The sequence below is a fragment of the Adiantum capillus-veneris genome, chromosome 20 (genome assembly GCF_014529385.1).
Source record: "Adiantum capillus-veneris isolate H3 chromosome 20, ASM1452938v2, whole genome shotgun sequence".
NCBI lineage: Eukaryota > Viridiplantae > Streptophyta > Polypodiopsida > Polypodiales > Pteridaceae > Adiantum > Adiantum capillus-veneris.
The window spans coordinates 152,336,800-152,347,829 of record NC_140950.1 but is presented as its reverse complement, the minus strand read 5'-3'; the positions used below and the strand labels follow the sequence as shown (position 1 = coordinate 152,347,829).

At 40.1% G+C, this 11,030-nt stretch overlaps 1 long non-coding RNA gene across 1 annotated transcript; it reads right to left on the bottom strand.

Annotated features, from left to right (window-relative positions):
* Nucleotides 1-227: 227 nt before the first annotated feature.
* On the bottom strand, nucleotides 228-1,982 carry LOC147433417 (uncharacterized). Its single transcript, XR_015185603.1, has 3 exons — nucleotides 1,828-1,982; nucleotides 1,570-1,763; nucleotides 228-641 (listed from the first exon to the last, which is right to left on the bottom strand). It is a non-coding gene; the product is annotated as an uncharacterized LOC147433417 (long non-coding RNA).
* Between the last annotated feature and the right edge of the window lie 9,048 nt (nucleotides 1,983-11,030).

The window sequence follows — 11,030 nt, the reverse complement described above, 5'->3', positions numbered from 1 at the left end:
GTGAATAAAAAATTCACAATACTTTCTATACTATTCACTTCGAGATTGAACTTTTCCATCTCTATCAACCCATATCAAGATTACATCTCTTTTTTTCTATTTTATGAATTATTCCCTCATTTGAGATAGATAATATAGCTACGTCTCCAAGGGAGGTGGTCGAGGAGGATAAATAACCCTACAAGAATAAACATGTCCTCAAAAAGGGCTCACATATGTAGTACCAATTGCCACAAGATGGGACATTATCATGCCTTCTCATTTTCCACACATAGATACAATTGAGAAATAGAGTTTAGAGTTCCGATCATCCATTGCCCTCACTACACTCACCACTCATACCTTTGTACACCTACCATGCCCATCCACATCCACCCTATTCTCTATTCTCTTTGGCGTCCACAAGCGGCAAACAAATCTGTCTTTGTTTCTTAACATTATAAGCAAACATGTCGATACAATTGCAGACTTAGGCAAAAGTGCTGAGACCAAGATTTACACGATACCATCAAGTTTCAATCAACCTGGAGAAGCTCTTCCAAGGTTGAGACACACTCAACGTGGAGAAGCTCTTCCAAGGCGGAGACACACTCTTTGCGTACTTCATGTCCACACTTGCTAGAATTTGTGGAATCTATTATCTAAAAGGAAAAAAAACAAGCTAATAAGTATGGAAGTCATGAAGTACATCAAATACCATTTTTGAAGTAAAATTTCCTACATGATTTCAAGAAATGGCCGATTAAGGCCATTATAGAAACTCAGTTTATGTATAGATATGAGTATGTGTGTTATTTTTTTGTCTTGTGGGGGGACGGGGTACATCAAAGGCCCATTTACAAGAGAAGAGAGAAAGGACTCTCATGACCTCATGTTTCCAAATGCACTTACCTAACTTTTGATATATTTTGCTCTTCCAAGAGAGGAAGTTAGAACAAGCTCTCTCTTCCAACAGAGAGCTTGTGCTGAAGTTGCTTTAAAGAAACAAACCATCAAAGAATGGGTTTTAACAGAGAAACAAAAGGACATGCAAATGAGCATTAGCGAATTACCGGAGGCCATATTCTCAAAAGAAGAGATTAAAGAATGAAGGTAGTAATGGAAAAATTAGACATGTCCAAATTAGTCACAAACTAGGACAACTTATATGTAGCTCACACACCAATTGAAGGTTGGTTATCTTAGCCTTACTTTAGAGTTGGTCAGCAAGCAACATTTTTCGCATAGCGGAACTCTCTCTCTCTCTCTCTCTCTCTCTCTCTCTCTCTCTCTCTCTCTCTTCATCGTAGGACCAATCCCAAGAGGCAAGACCTTCAAGGGGACGACTCATGAACTCAAAGAACTGTTAGGGAGTTGTCACTCAATGTATAGTTATCAGTTACCTTTTGAAATAACTATGACTCAGGCATGGTCACATGTGCACCAGCTATTTGCCTTACATACAACTATACAAGGCTTTTTGTAATTGCATCAATAACATCTTACTGATAACTGATGCACCCGTGACCATATCCTTACTCGAGAGGGATAAACAACCTACCACACTTGGCAGAGAGAGAGAGAGAGCACCTGAGAGAGCTGCATCTCGATGCGGCGAACACGCACCAATAAACTGCCTTTCTGCTCCACCTCTTCCATCACCTCTTCTGCAGGCTTACATCGCGTCTCCATAAAGTTGCTCATCCACCTTCTGCAAGGGCGGTTGCCCTCCATAATCACAGCCTCCTTCATCGCCTTCTCTTCCCTTCCAAGAGATTGCAGACCTAAACAAGCACACCTCCATCATCACCATCACGGAACGCACCCCACAAAACATCAAGTTCTTACCTTCCCTCAAGACAGAGCCGATCTGCCGGTGCGTCTCTCTCTCTCTCTCTCTCTCTCTCTCTCTGTGTGTGTGCGTAGGCAGGGAACTCTTTTTTGTATCATAACGGTGAATGAAACATACTTTTTTACTCTCCCACTGTCCCTCGTGTCGAACATTCCAAACGTGCCTTCCAGGGACTTCATTACTTGGTTCTTAAGTTGTGACAGAGTCCCACCCTCCCATTCTCCTTAGGCTATATAGGGTCACGCCAGGCTTACTTATCAGTTATTTGAACAAATAACTAAGCCTCATTCACAAAAAGGAGCATTAAATGAATAACTATGACCACCCTTTGTAACTATGCCGATTTTGGCATAGTTGTGAAGTTCAAGGCTTAGTTGGGAGGGATACCATCACTTGGCCTACCAGAATTCTGTACTCCATTGACCTTGTTCTCCACTGAAAGAATTTTTGGCGAGAGTGATCTAGATCTACTTCATGCTCTCTCTCTCTCTCTCTCTCTCTCTCTCTCTCTCTCTTCCATGAACTATACCTCATTTACTCTACAAATTTTTGCTATGTTGGTATATGTTTCTTTCCCACAAATGCACATGCAATGCATCAATAGAACATCAAGGTTTGTGTGTCCCATTATATGTTCATAAAACAACCCATAGTGTATGTGTGTCGGCCCTATCGCCAAATAAAACTACCCCACCTTGTGTTTCGTGATTATTATATAATAATAGCACCCTCATTTGCAACAAAGGCGGGCTCGCCTTGAGTGCTTTCTTGCGGCATAGCTCGTGGCCCTACGAGCGTGTTGCAACCGTGTCTACGCTCCCTGTTGCTTGGATTGTGCAGGCATTGATTACCTTTTTGATGGTAGCATCATCGATTGCAACTAAGCGTGTAGTCGAAAAGAGTCTCACTATCTCATCTTCACCGCGGTTTTCATTACATCTTTAGTGCGATCAATATCGCATATTCGGTGTTTTTTTTCCTATCCCTTCTTCAACGTGTTTATTATGTGGTGCTAGACTTCTTGCGCTTGGGTGTCGTTCCCACCGGCAATATACTTAGCGCCTTTTTGGGATACATTCTCGTCGGAGTCCCCATTAAGCTATTACGTATCGACGGTTAAGTTGACATTAATAATCAATAATAACCAACACACCTTTGAAAGGAGATTTATTCTACTAAACTTCGCTCACCTTACACCCAAAATACAAATATAATACTCAATAAGAATTCAAAGGGATATATAGAATTGAATTTATCCTGCCTAACTCTCTAACCTAGGTTTTTCATCACTACAAAAGATCTCTCTCTCTCTCTCTCTCTCTCTCTCTCTCTCTCTCTCTCTCTCTCTCTCTCTCTCTCTCTCTCTCTCCCGCCCCGCCCCGCCCCCTCCCCCCAAGCCATCATGTATCGCATAAAGAGTTTTATGTTTGGCCAATGGACCCCGGAATCAGACCATCGGACCTTATGTATTGACCTTGCATGTGGAGAAGCAACTAAGCATGATAATCTCAGCCAATACCAGTGTTGGGAGATGCCAATGGCAAGAACCCATGGCAAGGTGCAACGTGCAGAAGTGCATAGAATGAGTGCTAAAGGAATGCAAATCCTTCAAACAAAGAAGCTTCTACCAGGTTTGAAAGAAGTGGACTTAGAGTTCTGTGAAGATTGTGTTTATGGTAAACAAAAGAGGGTAAAATTTCAAAAATTAGGAAATGAAAGAAAAAATAAAAAACTTGAGTTGGTTCATTATGATGTTTGGGGTCTTGCAAGTACACCATCCCTTGGTGGCTCATTGTACTATGTAACATTCATAGACGATGCGACTAGAAAAACATGGGTTTTTGTCATGAAGAATAAGTGCGATGTGTTTCTATATTTCAAAGGTGGAAAGCCTTTGTGGAGAATGAAACGGGTGCCAAGGTTAAATGCCTGAGATCCGACAATGGAGGCGAATAATGCAGCCAAGCTTTTGTGCTAGCAATGGCATGCGAAGGAAAAGGACAACCCCAAGGACACCTCAGCAAAATGGAATTTTTGAAAGGATGAACAAAACAATCATGGAGCGAGCACGAAGCATGCATCTACATGCAGGCCTATCGCTTGAGCTTTGGGCGGAAGCTGTAAGTACGTCTGTGTACTTAATCAACCGGTCACCCTCAACGGCATTGGATGGGGGAGTTCCAGAAGAGGCATGGACAGGTAAACAAGTAAATTATGCATTTTCCAAAGTGTTTGGGTGTGAGGCTTTCATGCACATAGATAGAAGCCTAAGGTCAAAGCTAGATGCAAAGTCCAAAAAGTATTTCTTCATTGGCTATGGAGAAGGTGACTTTGGGTATCGTCTATGGAATCCTGAAGATGGTAAAATCTTTAGAAGCAGGGATGTAATTTTCAACGAACAAAATATGTACAAAGATTACTTGGAAAGAAAACAAACAAAATAAACAGGTGATGACTACATGGAGCTTGAGGACGGTGAAGACTCAAAGACTGCAAATAGTGACAATGTGCAACCCGTTTATTGTCCCATACGAAATGATCAGTTTCATATGAAAAAATCATTTGGGTTGGTTAGATATTAGATATTTAATGACACACATAATCCTCAAGTGCAAGATACTACTATTGCTCCGGAGAGAGCAAAGTCCAACAATAAGGCACTGAGACGCTCTGAGAGAGTATCACGTGCGCCCGAGCGGTTTGAGCCAAGTATACACCACATTTTGGTCACTGACAGTAGAGAGCCAACCTGCTACAAAGAAGCTATACAAATGGATGAGAGCGTTAAGTGGGAGCAGACTATGCAATCAGAATACAATTCGATTGTGGCTAATGAGACATGGGATTTGATCGAATTACCAAAAGGCAAAAATGCTTTACCTTGCAAGTGGGTATACAAGAAGTATACAACGGAAGATCTGGAGCCTAGATACAAGGCTCGTCTAGTTGCCAAGGGTTTCAAGCAGTAGAAAGATGTGGATTTCGATGAGATTTTCTCTCCTGTAGTCAAGATGACTACACTTCGCACTGTGCTTGCCTTGGTTGCTATCTAGGACATGGAATTTGTCCAAATGGACGTGAACACATCATTTCTTCATGGGGATCTAGATGAAGATGTCTACATGAAACAACCAGAGGGCTTTGTATGTGAAACCCAAAAGCCAACGAGGGCAGAATTGGTTTGTAGACTTAAAAAGGCACTCTATGGCGTCAAGCAAGGTTCAAGGCAATGGTATCAAAAATTTGACAAATTCATGCAGTCTCGGGGTTACATAAGAAGTCAAGAGGATCACTGCTTATACACAAAAAGATTGAACGATGGTTCTTTAATCATCTTGATCTTGTATATAGATGATATGCTTATCGCAAGCAAATCAATTGATGAGATCAATCAATTGAAAACGATGCTAAGCACTCAGTTTTCCATGAAATATTTGGGAGATGCCAATCACTTTCTTGGTATGCACATCAAGAGAGACATGCAACGTGGAATCCTTGAATTATCTCAAGAAGAATACATCCACAAAGTCTTGCAGCGTTTTAGTATGCAGGGGGGGAAGTCATTGAGTACCCCAATGCAAGCATACTCCAAACTCAGCAAGGAAGATTCTCCCAAGACAGTGGCTGAGAAAGAGGAAATGGCGAAAGTGCCATATTCTTCAGCAGTTGGCAGTTTGATATACGCTATGGTAGCCACAAGACGAGACGTTGCACATGCAGTGGGAGCGGTTAGTAGGTACATAGCAAACCCTGGCAAGAAGCATTGGGAAGCAATGAAGAAAATCTTCAGATGTTTGAAAGGTACAGCTAGCAAGCATTTACACTTCGAAAACAGCAATGCATCTATTGTAGGTTAAACGGATGCGGATTATACGGGTTGTGTGGATTGTAGAAGATCCACATCTGGCTATATGTTCATGTTTGCTGGAGCAGCTATCTCTTGGAGATCGTGTCTCCAAGATTGCACGTCTCCATCTACCACTGAGGCAGAATATGTTGTTGCGTCTGGCGCCAACAAGGAAGCCATATGGTTGGCTCGTTTAGTAGGAGATTTGGGCATTCACGAGGTTCCAATATTGCATTGTGATAGTCAGAGTGCCGTTGCTTTGGCAAAGAATCCAGTGTTTCACTCAAAGTCAAAACACATAGAGGTCAGATACCATGTCATACGAGATGCATTGGCTAGCGCATCGAGCTTGTCAAGGTTCATACTGACAACAATCCCGCAGATGCTCTCACGAAGAGTCTAGCCTCAGAGCGATTTACACATTGTATAGAACTTATGGGTGTAGGATGAAGCCCCGGTGATGCTTCATCAACTTTGTCTAGACTAACTATACTAATGCCACTATTGGCCACCATGACCTTCAAGTGGAAGGTTGTTGGGGTGTAAGCTAGGTGGCCGTGGGAAACCACCCTTGTACACTTTATTTCACATAATCAATATAGGGAGAAAAAGAGAGAGTGTTAACACATCTCTTTCTTCTCCACTAACCCAAACAGAGACTGTCTGTGTATCATTCCCTTTCCCATTCTCTTCTTCCCCTCTCTTGCACACACTCCGCACACGCGCACAACATGTATGTACGTGTGTGTGTGTGTGTGTGTGTGTGTGTGTGTGTGTGTGTGTGTGTGTGTGTGTGTGTGTGTGTTACACACTCTCTTGCCAAAAACCATCGATACAAGGTCACCAATGCTTAAACTCATACACAAGCTCTCCGATTCATGTGTGTGTGCGCATGTGTGTACACACTCTCCCCAAAAGAAGCTTCAAAACTATGATTTCTATTTTTTCACAAATCCAAGAAGCTTCATCTTTTTGGCTTTCTAAAAGAAGCCTTAGTGTTGAGTCGAGCATCCTTCCAATGTTTTCAGTGCCAATGATGGAGACTCATCTTAAATGTTGATGGAGTTTGTCAAATGGGTCCCTTTCATTTCATAGCCTTATATGCCTTTTTAAGACTTTGCCTTGTTTTTTTTTTTGTCCTTGCTCATCTTATATTATTTTGTGTACCTTTTTATTTTTAAAGCTTTTAAAGAGTAAAGAGCTTTTTTCACAAGAACAAACGATTGTGACTCTCTCTCTCTCTCTCTCTCTCTCTCTCTCTCTATCTATCTATCTATCTATCTATATATATATATATATATATATATATATATATATATATATAGTATTTTTATTTCCCTCATATCTTGATTTCCTTTTTGGAAAGCCATCGTGAAATCTCACCTTGTTGCTTTTGAATTTTGTCAAAGTTTGAAGCTTTTTGCAACCTTTTGCAAATCCAAAGCCTCCAAGACGTTTGCTTAAGTTGATGTCCCCCAAAAGCTTTTTTTTAATGTAAAAAAAACATTGATTTTTGCACAAAACCAAGAAGCTAAAGTTTCAAGGTTCACATTTCCTTCCAAAGATTCACTTTGCTTGTATTTCAAAGCAATGCACTTTAGCTTCTCTGAGGTTCAAGATTCCCCCTTTTTTCAAAGCTTCAAGAAACATTTCTGTTTCATGCACATAGATTCTATTTTTACAAGCTTTTCATTTCCTCCAAAGCTACGGTCGTTGTACATGCAAGGGGAGGGGAGGGTATAAGGAAGCCAAGGCCGTGTCGTTGTCGTGCTGTGATACCAATTATGAGTGAGGTGGCGTGCCCGTGCACATGCGTGAGGAAAGGGAAAGAAGAAGAGACGAGTAATTGGGGCAACAACACACCCTATGAAGTCACTACGTGTTTCTTTTATTGTATATACACTTGAAGAGTCAATCAAATTAGTTAGTATGTAGAGGGTGTTAGTCTTGAGCGGGCGGCCACAGGCCTTTACCCAAATACACATAAGAACAAGTGAAAGGGTCACGACGGCTTTCAAAAACAATAAGAAAGTGATAAAATTGTTTAAACTGGTATCAGTGTTTGGGAAAGGATTGCATCAGCTTAGTTTTGAGCCGATTGAAAATTGAGAGTAGCTAGCTGCAAACCATGGTAAATGAAAGAAAAACGGGTGAGAAAGTCATCCAAACATTTTGCAAATCTCAAAATTTTTGCTAGTATTTCCGGGTTTTTTCTTTGTGATGAGGAAACTCAATCAGCAGCCGCTTAATAAAAGAGACTTTCTTGAATGTTAACACTAATTGGAATCAAGCTATAAAATGCAAGAAATGTAAAGCCATGTGAACTTATGAAATGAAAGGTGAAATAAAAAGAACTAATTTATATATGTGTGTGTGTAGAATTTATTAGAATTATGCAAGGTGAAGCTTCAGTTTAGCATTCTAAAACAATAGAATGCAAAAAAGAAACATGTATGTGTGTGTGTAAAATTTACTAAAATTATGTAAGGTGAAACTTCACTTTAGCATTCTAAAACAATAGAATGCAAGAAAAATAAAGACATGATGTGAAATGAAAGGTAAGTCTCCATCATGCACTGAAAACTATGAAAGTCTCCCTTACCCATCCCAACACTAAGGGTTTCTTTTAGAAAACCACAAATAGAAGCAAAGGTAAGATCTTGTAGTACAACAATGTAGAGAAACAATGATGGTGAGAATTAACAAATTTGATCACCAAAATGATACAATGTGATTGCCTTGCTTGGCCGTTGCCTTAATGGGCCTACATGTGTTGTTATTTGAGCATGGTGAGCACATTTTTTGCACACTCCTTGTCCCCTAAGGAGTGAAAGTATGCGGCAATTAGTCTTGAACTGTTTTTTCTGTCATGGGGATGAGGGAATTTATGTATGCCATCGGTTGCATGCCTGTTTATAATGGAATGTAATTGGATTATTCTCTCTCTCTCTCTCTCTCTCTCTCTCTCTCTCTCTCTCTCTCTCTCTCTCGTTGTGTGTATGTGTGGATAGCTAGGAGGTATCTATCTCTCTCACATACACGTAGACATCGTTCCCTTACCTTCTTGGTAGCAATGTTGCCGGTTGCACATTGAATTTACACAAAACCTGGCAAGTTTATGCTCTCCATCCCATGCATGTGAGTGACTTAGGTTTAAATCTTTTGTGTTGTGCTTGTTGCCCCTGGCTTACTCCATACTTGTGGCCACTTCCACCTCCCTTTCTAACTCTTGTTTCATTAACACATTTTTTCATGAAGGCCTTCTTTATAATATTGAGATATGATTTGCTCTTGTGGTGTTCTAGTAGAAGCTTCTGCTATACCAGCTTGGTCCCTTTAAGTGATTTGATGGGATCCTTGGTGAGAGCTCTCATGTGTTAGCCATGTCCCTTGTAATTCTGAATGCTATGTTAACTTTTGGATCTTCAATTTCCTCCTCAATATCAATGTCCACATCCTGAATGGCAAGAAGGTGTTCATGAGCTAATTGTTGTTCATTTACTTCATGAATCTCATATTTCCAAGACCTTTCACCTAGGACTTCAGTTTCCAAGTGTATGACATGAATAGTGAAGGTGATGTTCTCTTTTTGTGTAGCTATGGTGGCTGCTTGCCCTCTACCACTATTTCCAAGACCTTTCACCTAGGACTTTAGTTTCCAAGTGTATGACATGAATAGTGAAGGTGATGTTCTCTTTTTGTGTAGCTATGGTGGCTACATGCACTCTACCACTTTGTACTATAGGGATGCCACTTTTTATTGGCCTTAGGTGGTAGCATGTATGTTGGCGGAGCAACGTGGCTTGTTGGTCCTCTTTCCCTTTGTCTTCCTCATCCTTCTTTTCCACTTCCTCCTTGTCTTCGGTCTTAACTTTAGTCATCTTCATTCATTCTCTCGTCATTATCTTCTTGGCCTATGTTGCTATTTCTTGTCTATCTTCTTCGTCTCATTATCTTCAGGCCAAGAAAATGGAGCCACAAGAAATATAGGTAAATTAAAAGCACGTCTAGTTGCAAACTAAGAGGAGGAAAGGAAATTAACAATGATAATGGACCCACAAGAAAGGCATCCAAGTGAAAGCATGGGAGCAAGTAAAAAAGTGAACTTCTACAACGTTTTCCAAGGATTTTGATCCTTTAACTCTACCCAAGTTCTTGTCATAGGCTTCAATCCCATTTTTTCATGATGTAATCTTTGATAAAGTTGTACTTTTGAGTTTTGAATTTGTCTGATGAAAATCCATCAAATAAAAATTGGCATTTTACTTAGGTTGGTCATATTACAAAACATTAGATGTTTCCTCAATAAAGGTTTTGGTTGTGTATAAAGGAGTGCCAATGGATCCTTATGATTTTGATATCATTTGCAAGGATATTAAAGGTCTAATAATACTCTTAATTACATCAAAATTTAAATATATAAAACTTCACATCTTCTTTGAAGAGAAGTTATAACTCACTAAATGAGACAATGCTTAAGTTGAGTTTCCAAGATCAACACCTTATTACAATGGTTTTGTGTAAAACATTTCTCTTAAGTTCAACTAGTTTCTATATTGCATACTTACCTGCCGCTTTTATCTTCTGTATTGGAACCTAGATCCAATGGTATCTAAACACCAACTTCTTGTCCATTTCACATCCCTTAATGTTATTTCCCTGGTGATTTATCTCCTTGGTTTCACATCCAATTGCGAGGAAGTTATTCATTGCACTTTTCCCTTTGCAAATCCACATTGTTGGTGTCCTATGAACACTTTTCATCATGGGAGGGACAAAGCTCAAGCTCCCCACCCTACCCTAGAAGGAATGATGAGAATGCTTCTCATCAGCCGACTTATGTAGTGGTATGCCCGCCCACATTAACCTACCATCTGAGTACTCTATTAAGAGCACTCTCACCTTTGAACCCCATGCACGAACACCGTTGCACCTTCCACAGCTAATATTTTGTGACATAAGACTACAATTAACTAGTCAAAGGGATTGTGATCTTTGCATAATCCTTTACATATCCGTAATAACAGTTCAAAATCTAAGTTTTAGACCGAAACAAAAAAGAAGGGTTTATTAAAACTTGTTTCCTCTGAACATTATCAAATTTGTATATGAAGGTGGCTCACAAGGCCCACAATAACATTCAAAAGCGCACATGTAGATCACAAAAAGGGCATATTGGTCTAAAGATTGAAGTAACAAAACTGAATTCTAGTCGGCTCACTGTTGCACTCTTTATTTTGTTCACTTTGCGAGTCTTCACTGCAATTCAATGTTGCCTTTGCAATTGACATCAACCAATATCCGCCGGTTGATGTAATCACAAGTACGTATGTCAAAGTACATCTCCATTAT